Consider the following 10,365-nt stretch of genomic DNA (forward strand, 5'->3'; position numbering starts at 1 on the left):
ATAAACATAATGCCCTAAAATATAATACTTTTAAACTATTCTCTCCCCCATAGACTCCAATGCCGTAAATATATTTCATCCAGTTTTTCTCAGTCTTACCCCCACCCTGATGTCAGCCTCATTCTACAACAGTGGCACCATGACATTTTTAAGCTCAGAATATCAATAATTAAGTGTGATAGTTTTCCACATGTTTTATATTCATAAAATTACAATATCAATAGCATTTATCCCACCTACTATGAAAGTATTTTGCAACTTTAAAAATGAAATGATTAGTGTTTAAGGGTAGACTTCCTAAATTTGTATATAATTAACTGGAAAAAAATGAATTGAGACCATATTTTGCTGTAAGGTAAGCTATCATAAAATAATTTGGTACTTTAAATTATACATGCCACAATAAACCTGCATATGGTCAGCTGTAATGAAATACTACTTACCCCACAAGCACACTTTCAGGCATAGTACGTTTTAGAGCCATTTTGACTTCTTATTTTCTTTTAAAAAGTAAAACAATAAAATGCACTATTGCTGTACCAATAAAAATACCACTAAGCACAAATCTACCAAAAAAGGTTTTTGGTATATTTATAAATGTTTTTAAAAGAATACAGTTTTATACTGATATTAATTTTTGATATCATAGAGATACTTTACTGTCATAACAATTTTTTCAAAGAATTTTTTATTATCACTAAAATTCTTCATCAAAATCTGGTTTCATTAACTGATGCTTTTAGAAACTATTTTTAGCAAGTTAATCTAAAATTGGTTTTTAAAATTATTTTTATTTTATATTGTTTTGTGTATTAAATTTATATAGTTTGTGTTTTGTTTATATACTTTGCATTTCACACATTCCTCTAGTTACATTCTGGTTTTAATGAAACAACAGTCCTATACTTTATGTTTTATTAATTATTACTGATCCATGCCTATCACTTCCCTGCCTTTTCAGGTCTCCACTGTATATTCTCTAATTACTTCACCCCTCTCCCTGCCCACCAAACTCTATAACCTTGCGATTTTCTCCCTTCAGCTGATTCAACCCCCTTTACCCTCCCATTCCTCTTTTGTACTTCTGTATAAACCTTACTAGTAATTCTTCTGTTTTTGCAATAATGGTTTTATGTACTATTGATCCTTATAAGATTTATTTAGCCCACTCAATATAACACATTACAGCCTATCCTGTGCTAGATAGTATTTTTTTTAAATATTGCTCCTGACTGCGGCGTAGTATTCCATTATGTAAATATACCACAATTTCTCAATCTATTTGTTTGTTGATGTACACTTGAGCTATTTCCATTTTCTTGCTTTTGTGTATAAGCTGCTATTAACATCAGTATGTACATCTCCATTTTTGTCTCAGTTCTATTTGGGCAACTGTAATGAAATACTTGGAGCATATTAATTGCAGTAGAACACCGACATCATACGCCATTTCCATGTTCAGTTTTATGAGGCAACACTAAACTCCCTTCCAGAGAGAGTGGTTGTGCCATTTTAGAATTCCACCAACAATGTATAAAAGTTCCTATATCACCAATATTTACCACTTTCTGTCCTGTTGAACTTTGCCACTGCTACTGGAGTGATATGGTATCTCATTGTGGTTTTATGTTGCATCCCTCTTATTCCCAGTGGTTTTCAGAATTTCCCCACTTGTCTCTTGACCATCTATATGTCTTCCTCTGTGAAAATATTTTTCATGTCTTTTGCCAGTTTTGTAACTAGGTTATCAGTCTTTTTCTTGTAGATGCCCTTTCTTATTCTCTAAACTTTCATTATGAGACCTTTATGATATGGTCATTGCCAAATAGTTGTGATGGTTTGTTTTGGTTTGGTTTTGTTTTAGTCAGTAGGTTTTCTTTTAACACTATTGGGGGGCAAAATGATGTACACAGGGCTTAATCTTCATCAATGCCATCCTCTCCAAAGTATGTGTGATAAGAGCGTCAAAATCCCAGCCTTCAAGGAGAAACTTGGTTTTACCCTCTCCAAGACAAACCTATTTGATTTCTTGGTGGTACATATCATATTGAAGACTATTTTCCAGCACCACAACTCAAAAGCATCAATTCTTTTGTCATCTTTAGTCATTGTTCAGCTCTCAGATAGATAGCAAGTAATTGAGAAGACCATGGCCTCAATCAGACACACCCTAGTCTCCAGTCTGATATTGTTGCTTTTCATTATTCTGGAGATGTCCTTGACAACAAATTTTCCCAATACAATTTTTTTTTAATTTCCTGACTGCTGATGCCATGAGTGTTAATTGTGGAGCCAAGAAAGCTGTAAGTAGATGAGTTAATGTCTACATTTTCAGTTATGTTCCATTGGTCTTTGTGTCTGTCATTGTACTAGTAATATGTTGTTTTGTTTATTACAGCTCTGTAATAGGTTTTGTGATAAGGGAGTCCAATGCCGCTCACTTAATTTTGTTTTTTTCAGGAGTATTTTAATTATTCAGAGGTTTTTTATTTCTTTTCAATAAACTTAATTATCTTTTTTATTTCTTTGAAAAACGAATTTAGCATCTATACTGTTATTGAGTGAACAGATGCATTGCTTTTAGTGTGACTGCCATTTTTACTATATTGAGTCTTTCTATCCATGAATAGGGAACATTTAAACATTTGTTTAGATCTATTATTGTTTCTCAAAGTTGTCTTTTGTGTCCCTTGTTAGATTTACTCCCAACTATCTAAATTTGTGTTTGGTTCTTGCAATAGTATTAATTCATTAGTTTCCTTTTCTCTGTCTTTTTTATTACTGTACAGATATCACGTTGATTTTTTTTTATATTGATCTTATAATCTGTTACTCTACTAAATTGATCTACTAGGTTTAAAAGTTTTTATGTTGAGTCATTGGGGTTTCTTGGGTACACTATCTTATTGTCTGCATATAGTGGCAGCTTTACCACTTCTTTGCCAATTTGGATGCCTCTTATTTCTTTCTTTTGTGTATTATCCTACTAAGTACTACTTATACAACATTAAAGTGTAGTAACAAAAGTGTGGGTTCTTGTCTGGTAATCTTTGTCCATTAAGAAGAAGTTAGCCCTGATTTTGCATAAATACTTTGAAGTATGTTAAGAAATTATCTTCTATTCCTATTTTGCTGAGTGTTTTATTTAGGAAAGGATGTTGGAATCTTTTTAATTACTCTGTATGCCTTTTCTTACCTTCTATTTGAATTATATTTTATCGTATTGCCATTCCTATTTTTTATGAATAATAATTACCTTGGTATGTTGGTAGCCTTTGATTTTTAATGTACCTTTTTCTTCTTTTCCTACATGTGTCTCTTGTAGGCATCATATTAGTGGAATGTTTGTTTGTTTTGTTTTGTTTTCTTATTCATTCTGCTATTCTTTTTCTCTTAATTGGGAATTAAGTCCATTTACATTTTTTGTTGTTAGGTGCTGTCAAGTTGAGTACCACCGTAGAGATCCTATGAACAACAAAATTGAACCCTGTCCTATTCTTTGCCATCTTCACACTTCCCGACACACTATATCCTACTGCAGCAGTCATAACATCAATTCACCTGGTTGAGGGTCTTCCTCAACTTTTCCTAACTTCCACCCTTCCAAACATCATGTGCTTCTTCAAGGAATAGTTCCTTTCCTAGCAACATGCCCAAAGAATGTGAGGTGAAGTTTCATCATTCTTGTCTCTAAAGCGCATGCTGGTTGCAGCCTCTACAACACATGTTTGTTTGCTCTTTTGGTCATCCATGGGATGTTCAGTGCACTTCTTCAACATCATACCTTAAAGGTATCAATTCTTCTTCTGTCATCCTTATTCATTGTCCAGTTCTCAGATGCATGATGAGTGATCAGAAAAGCAATGACCTGAATCAGATGTATTTTAGTCCTCACTTATATAGTTAATCTTCAATAATTTGAGAGGTCCTTAACTACTGACTTTTCCAGTATAATGTGTCTTCAGATTTCCTGATTACTGGTACCAAGGGTGTTAATTGTGGATCTAAGTAAGATGAAGCTATTAATTGTTTCAGTCACTTCTCTATCCATCATGATGTTACCTATAGGTACAGCAGTAAGAATCTTTGTTTTCTGGAATTGAGATGCAATCGATACTGAAGGTTGCATTTTTTTTTTATCTGCAACAAGTGCTTCAAGTCCTCCTCATTTTTACCAAGCAAGGTTATATCATCTGCACAACTCAGATTTTTGATGATACTCCCTCTGATCCTGATGTTACACTCCTCTTCATAGAGTCTAGCTTCTCAAATAATTTGGTCAGCGTACAGATTATATAATTATAGAGAGAGAATATAACTGTGATGCACTACTTTCTCAATTTTAAACCATGCAGTGTTCCCCAGCTCTGTTCACACAACAACCTCCTGGTTTAAGTGTAGATTTTGGATGAACAAAATTAAGTGCTCTGGGACTCCCATTTTTCTCAATGTCAGCCACAATTTGTTATAATCCACACAGTTAAATGCCTTTGTATAGTCAATAAAACACAAATGGACATTCTGCTTTTATTCTTTACTTTCTGCCAGGTTCCATCTGACATCAGCAATGATATCCCTGTCCCTGATGTCACAGCCTCTTCTAAATTCTGCTTGAACTTCTGGTAATAGACAATGTACTGTTCTAGCCAGTTTTGAATCATCTTCAGTAATGTTTTGCTTTGTTGTTGTTAAGTGTCGTTGAGTTGTAGGTGACTCATAGTGACCCTATGAATACAAGTCCTCAACACTTGTGTGACTTTCATCCTTTCTCCAGGTTCATAGGGTTTCCAGAAGCAAGCTATTATGGAAATGGATGCCACTCCTGCTTCCAAGCTGGTTTTAATCAGGGAGTGTCACCAAACACTGTCCGCGATGGGTAACCAGTAATGCATTTGTCACATCAGAATCACAGTGTTCAGCTTAACAGCAACCAGAAGTTACCTCTGTATGGCAAGTGGATACAACAAGGCTATACTACCTAGAAGACTATTTGACCAAAAACAATGACAAAGAGGCTAGAAAGCTGCAGGCCTAAGGGTCCTTCAGTATTTTACCATTCTCACACGCTGAATGCTGGCAGCTTCTGGGCCAGAGACCCCCCAGTTCATCTGGTATGTCCACTCTGCTGACACCAGCATTTGGGCATGCTGGAATGGTAAAATACAGAAATGTCAGGACATGCCCGCAGGCTAATTACATTTGTCTTGGGAGTCTTAGTGTCAGCCAGAGGGGCCTCTGGCTTTGGGAAGAGAGGACAGGATGGAACGCTCGGGTGCTTGTGGCTTTCTTATTGCCACAAGTGGGTGTCGGCAGAGTGGACTTACCAGATGAACTGGGGGGGTCTCTAGCCCAGAGGTGAGGTTGCCAGCATTTGTGAGTGCCGGAATGGTAAAATACAGAAAAAAAAATTTTGCTTGCATATGATAGTAATGATACTATTTGATAGTTTCTATATTCTGTTGGATGATCTCTCTTGGGAATAGGAAGAAAATATGGACCTCTTCCACTTAGTTGGCCAGAAAACTGTTGTTCAAATACCTTGGAATAGACTGACGAGTGCATCCAAGTATGTATCTTTTAATTGAGAAAAGTCAGTTGGTATCCCATAGCTTCCTGGTCCATTGTTTTGGGCCAATGCCTTCAATGAAGCTTCCACTTCTTCCTTCAATATCGTTGAATCCAGTTCTATGATCCTTCCTAAATTTTTTCTGTGTTAGTTATTTTTGGTATAGTGATTCGATGTATCTCCTACATCTTCATTTGAGGCTTTCTGGATCATTAAACATCTTTCTGATAACATTTTTCAATACTGTGACTTGAGGTTTAAATTTATTTTCTAATTATCTCAGCTTGAGAAATGCAGAGCAAATTCTTACCTTTTTATTCTCTAATTCCAGGTTCTATGTATTTCATCATAACACATTTATTTGTCCTCTTTGGCTGTCCTTTGAGATATTCTCTTTAGCTCTTTTCCTTTAGCATGGTTTCCCTTTGGTTTGGCTTCTCAACAATCCAGTGCAATTTTTAGAGTCTCTTCTGACACCCATTTCATTTTGTTTCCTTTCCCCTCTGTTTTTATAATGACCTTTTGCTTTCTTCATGGATAATATCCTGTATATCACTTTACAGCTCATCTGGTGTTCAATGCCTAAAATCTATTCCTAAGATGATCTTGAAATTCAGATGGAGTTGATTTGAGATCATATCTTGATTTCTTCATTTTTTTTTAATTTTAAGAAAATTTCATAGAGATTTTGGATTTCCATTCATTTATTGTTGCACAATTTCCTCCCTGTCTACCCCTTCTCCCCAGTTCCCTTTTCTCTTTGAAAAGTAAAAAAAAATTAAAAATAAAATCTTTCATTGTAATACAATCTCCATGCTGCCCAGTCCACTCTACTCTATTATGTAGCTTTCATTCTGGACTCTTGTCATGGCAATAAAATGTAATCATATATTCCTCCTAAACAGTTCTCTCCCTCATCTATTTCAATGACATATACATTATTTATCTCCTCTTAGATTTTCCCCAAATCCAATGTCAGACAAAATTTACAACACTGGCTATATGCAATATTTATCCTTTTGTGACTGAGATATTTCACTTAGCATAATGTCCTCTAGGGTCACTCCTTTTGTATAATATTTCATAAGTTCCTTGTTTTTCAATGCAGCATAGTATTCCAGTATGTGAATATATCAAAACTTCACTAGCCATTCTTTGTTGACTGGCACTTGGGTTGTTTCCAGCGCTTTGCTATTATCAACAAAGCTGCAATGAACATGGGTGTGTGTATGTCTGATTGGGTGGCAGTTTTGGTTTCTTTAGGGTAAATTCCCAGTAGTAGAATTTTTGGGTCAAATGGAATTTCTATTTCCAACTTTTTGAGAAACTGCTATACTGCCTTCCATAGTGGTTGCATCATTTTATACTCTCACCAGCAGTGAATAGGGGTTCCAGTTTCTCCACAACCTCGCCAGCATTTGTTGTTTTCTGTTCTGTTAAATTTTGCTATTCTTACTGGGGTGAGATAAAAGCTCATAGTTGTTTCTTCATGTGTTTGTTCGCCATCTGAATGTCTTCTTTGGTGAAGTGTCTTCTTATATCCTCAGCCCATTTTTCAATTAGGTTGTTTTTGTTTTATCTTGTTGTTTTTTATGAGTGTTTTATAAATTCTAGATATAAGTCCCTTATCTGACATGTCATTATCAAATATTTTTCCCAATCTGCAGCTTCCCTTTTTACCCTGTTGAAGAAGTTTTTAGATGTGCATAGGGATTCGATTCTGAGAAGGTCCCATTCATCTGTTTTATCCTCTCCTGATGGTAGGTTTTCAGGATGCTTGGAAGACTTTCTATGTTGTGGTTAGGGCTTCTAGAATTCGTCCAAGCTTTTCACTCATGAATTTTATATTCCTTGGCTTTATTACTAGGTCTTTGATCCACTTTAAGTTGGTTTTGTGTATAGAGTTAATCTTGCTTGAGCAGATAGTTTCCCAATATTGCCAACATCATTTGTTAAAAAGGCAGTCAATACTACACTTAACTGATTTCATCTCCTTGTCAAGAAATCAGTTGACCAGAGATAGATGGACTGATTTCTGGGTTCTCAATTCTATTCCATTGATAAATGTGTCTGTTATTGTAACAGTAGCACATTATCTTGACCACCACAGCATTGTAGTAGGATTTTTAATCGGGGATTGAGAAGCCTCCTACCTTGTTTCTCTTTTTAAGTAGTACTGTGCTTATTCAAGAACTCTTTCTATTCTAAATGAAATTGGAGATTTCGTTTTTCATCTCATTCAAGAATGGAATTGTGATTTGTATTGGGATTGCACTGAATGAGTATATTGCCTTTCTTAGGGTTATCCTTTTCACAAAATTGAGTCTTCCTGTCCATGAGCAAAGTATATTCTTCCATTTCTCTAGGTCTCTTTTCGTGTGTTGTAGTAATACTTGGTAATTTTTTTTTAATAGATCCTTTGTGCTTCTGGTTAGATTTACTCCCAATTATTTAATCTTGCGATTAGCTATTGTGATGAGTATTGTTTTTCTTAGCTCCAGCTCTGTATTTTATTTGTCACTATAGAGTAATCCAATTGATTTTTTTTATGTTGATCTTCCTTCCGGCCACTTTGCTGAATTGGTCAACTATGTCCAGTAGTTTTCTGGGTGAGTCTTGAGGGTTTTCTAAGTATACTATCCTATCATCTGCATACAGAGATTATTTTGCCTGCTTTTTGCCAAATTGGATACCTCTTATTCCTTCTCTTATTTTAATGCTATTTCTAAGACTTCCAATAAAATATTGAATAGGAGAGGTTATAGTGTGCATTCTTGCCTAGTTTCTGTTCTCAAAGGGAATGCCTTTAATGTCTCCCTGTTGAAAACCATGTTAGTTCTAGGGTTTGCATATATACTTTTTACTATATTAAAGAAATTCCCCTCTAATCCTATTTTGTTGAGTGTTTTAATCAGGAAAGGTTGATGAAGTTTTGTCAGAGGCCTTTTCTGTGTTAATTGATAGGATCATGTGGTTCTTGTTCTTTGTTTTATTTATGTGATGTATGACATTGATTGTTTTTCTTATATTGTACCATCCTTGCATGCCTCTTATGAATCACACTGGGTCATGGTGATTTTTTTTTTTTTTTAATGTGTCATTGGATTCTATTGGCCAGGATTTTATTCAGGATTTTTGCATCTGTGTTCATGAGAGATATAGGCCTATAGTTTTCTATTTCAGTTGTGTCTTTACCTGTCTTTCATATCAGGGATATGTTTGCTTCATAGAATGAGTCTGGGAGAATTCCATCTTTTTCTATTTGTAAAATAGTTTATGTAGAATGGGTAACAGTTCTTCTCTGAATATTTGATAAAATTCACTTGGAAAACTCTCTAGTCCAGGTTTTATTTTTTGTGTTTTTGTTTTTTGTTTTGTTTTTTTTATTTGATTTATTATCTTTTCAGGTTTGGGTTTTGTTTGTTTGGGTTTTTTTGATAATTGGCCTGCTTAAGTGTTCAATTTCAGTTTGTGTCAGTTTAGGGAGGTTGTCATTTTTTAAGTAGTTTTCGATTTCCTCTAGGTTTTCATATTTGTTGGAGTATAGTTTTCCATAATAATCCAATGCTAGCCTTTTTATGTTAGTTGGTTCTGTTGTGATATTGCACATTTCATCTCTTATTCAGATTATTTGTCTTTTCCTTTTCCCCTATGTTAGTTTTTCTTATAGTTTGTCAATTTAATTGAACTTTTCAAAGAACGAACTTCTAGTTTTGTTTATGGTTTCAATTGCTTTTCAGTTTTCTGTTTATTTCTGCATTAATTTTTATGATTTCAGTTTATTTACAGGATATCAGGTTTTCTTACTGTTCTTTTTCTATTTGTTGGAGATGTTAGAGTCAATGGTATTTTTTTTTCATGCCTTTTTGATGTGTTTTATTATTGCTATAAATTGACCTCTGATTACTTGCTTTGCTTGTTTTCCAGAGGTTTTGGTAAGTGGTGTGTTCATTGTCATTTGTTTCAAGAACTTTTCATTTCATTTTTTATATCTTCTAGTACCCACTCACGTTCAAGCAAGGTGGTGTTCAGTTTCCAGATGTATAGGGTTGTTTTTTCCCCCTTCATTTACCATCTTGCTATTAATTTCTAATTTTGTAGCGTGTAGTCTGAGATAATGCCTTGTATTGCTTCTATGTTTTTAAATTTATTGATGCTTGCCTTGTGGCCTAAAATGTGATCTACACTAGAGAACGTTCCATGCGCTTTGGAGAAGAAGGTATACTGTGCTTTTGGGGGGTGCATTAGCCTATAAATATCTATGAGATCGAGTTGGTTTGTTGAGTTTCTTTCTGGTCTTTCTATAATTTCTTGAGAAGGATGTATTGAAGTCTCCAACTACTATAGTAATGTTCTCTATTTTATTTTTCAGTTTTGTTAATGTTTGTTTTATATATTTTTCAGATCTTTCATTTGGTGTATAAATATTTACTATTGTTCTATTGACCCCTTAAGTATTATGCAGTGACCTTCCTTGCCTTTTGTGATGGTTTTTCATTTTATCAGAGATTATTTTCGCTATTCCTGCTTTCTTCTTGTTACCATTTGCCTAGTATATTTTTTCTCACCCTTTTAGTTTTAATCTTTCTTTATCTTCATTTTTCAAGTGTGTCTTGTAGACAGCATATTGATGAATTTTGGTTTTTTTATCCTATCTACTATTCTTTTTCTCTTCAGTGGTGGACTTAAACCATTCACATCCATTGTGATTATTGAGGGCAATGTTTTATTTCAATAATTTGTTGAGTTCTTTTTGGTATTATTCCTAGTTACTTTGGGCCATTCTGCTTTCTATGGCA

At 34.5% G+C, this 10,365-nt stretch overlaps 1 pseudogene; it reads right to left on the reverse strand.

Moving 5' to 3' along the window:
• Positions 1-484, reverse strand: part of LOC102849713 — a 108,966-nt pseudogene extending 108,482 nt beyond the window's left edge.
• Positions 485-10,365: the final 9,881 nt, after the last annotated feature.

Source organism: Elephantulus edwardii, unplaced genomic scaffold (assembly GCF_000299155.1).
Source record: "Elephantulus edwardii isolate Elephantulus edwardi_28Jun2011 unplaced genomic scaffold, EleEdw1.0 scaffold00034, whole genome shotgun sequence".
NCBI classification, from domain to species: Eukaryota; Metazoa; Chordata; class Mammalia; order Macroscelidea; family Macroscelididae; genus Elephantulus; species Elephantulus edwardii.